This window comes from Panthera leo, chromosome E1 (genome assembly GCF_018350215.1).
Source record: "Panthera leo isolate Ple1 chromosome E1, P.leo_Ple1_pat1.1, whole genome shotgun sequence".
In the NCBI taxonomy this organism is placed as follows: domain Eukaryota; kingdom Metazoa; phylum Chordata; class Mammalia; order Carnivora; family Felidae; genus Panthera; species Panthera leo.
Genome location: NC_056692.1, coordinates 23,025,507 through 23,026,867, shown reverse-complemented (window position 1 = coordinate 23,026,867; position 1,361 = coordinate 23,025,507). Strand labels below are relative to the sequence as shown.

Here is a 1,361-nt window from a genome sequence, read left to right as displayed (position 1 = left end):
TGACCCACATGCTTGAGGCCAATATGACCAGGACAAAAGACACAGCCAGTATGGCCAGAAGATTTGTTACATACAGGGGACAGTTCAAAGTAAACATAGTGAGGTTAATGGGAGCCAGATTTCTCACTACTAAAGTAGGGAGAGAAACTTAAAAAGGGAAGATTAAAATAAACCCTGTGTGTTGACTTGGAATTGAATGTATTGGTATAAATTTTTGGCTTTTCATTTACCTAGACCAATGACGTAGAAATTGCTACAAATGTGTGAAATTGATATAATAGAAATAGATACAAGTTTATACACACATTTACACATATATACTTCAATATATTTCCTAGTTTGTCCACTAAGAGCTCAGACCTAAAAGTAATGCCCTTCCCATAGCAATGAGCACCGTAAGCACCCAGATCCTGGGTTTTCAAAACCATCCTTCACTAATGGGATCCAGGGCTCATTGGAGAAATGGCAGGTTCCCAGAGCTAGGGCAAAGTATAAGATGAGCCTGGATCATCTTCTTGTGCCAAAAAGTAATAAATTTTTTTAAAAAAGGATAAATAAGAAATCCTAAAATCTCCTAGAGAGAGGGGCAATGGTGCTGGCAGCCTCACAGGCACAGCCGGTTTACTCAGTATTGAGTGCACACCACACCTTAGCAGCAGCAGTGGGGCGTCCCCTGCTGTCAGAGCCCCTGCACTGGGGCAGCCACCCTGGCTCCCTCTGCTCTTCCACCCTCCGCTCTCACCATGGTTGATCAGCTGATCAAAGAACAGATTGCTGAGTTCAAGGAAGCTTTCTCCCTATTTGACAAAGACGGTGATGGCACCATCACAACAAAGGAACTTAGAACCACCATGAGGTCATTGTGTCAGAGCCCAACAGAACCCAAATTGCAGGATATGATCAATGAGATGGATGCTGATGGTAACAGCACCCTTGACTTCCCAGGATTTTTTACTCTGATGGTTAGAAATGAAAGATACATACAGTAAAGAAGAAATTCGTGAGGTATTCCGAGTCTTTGACAAGGATGCCAATAGTTACAGCAGTGTGGCAGAACTATGTCATGTCATGACAAACTTAAGAGAAACACTAACAGATGAAGAATTCAGTGAAATGATCAAAGAGCCAGATACTGATGGAGATGGACAAACAACTATGAAGATTTTGTACGGGGCACCTGGGCGGCTCAGTTGGTTGAGCATCTGACTTTGTTTTTGGCTCAGGTCATGATCCCAGAGTCTTGGGATTGAGCCCCGAGTTGGGCTCCATGCTAAGTATGGAGCCTGCTTAAGATTCTCTCCCTCTGCCTCTCTCCCCCACTTGCACCCTCTCTATAAAATAAAAAAATACAAAGGGTGCCT

The 1,361-nt window shown here is 43.4% G+C and overlaps 1 pseudogene; it reads left to right on the top strand.

The window, feature by feature from the left end:
• Positions 1–743: 743 nt before the first annotated feature.
• On the top strand, positions 744–1,136 carry LOC122206679 (annotated as a pseudogene).
• Positions 1,137–1,361: the final 225 nt, after the last annotated feature.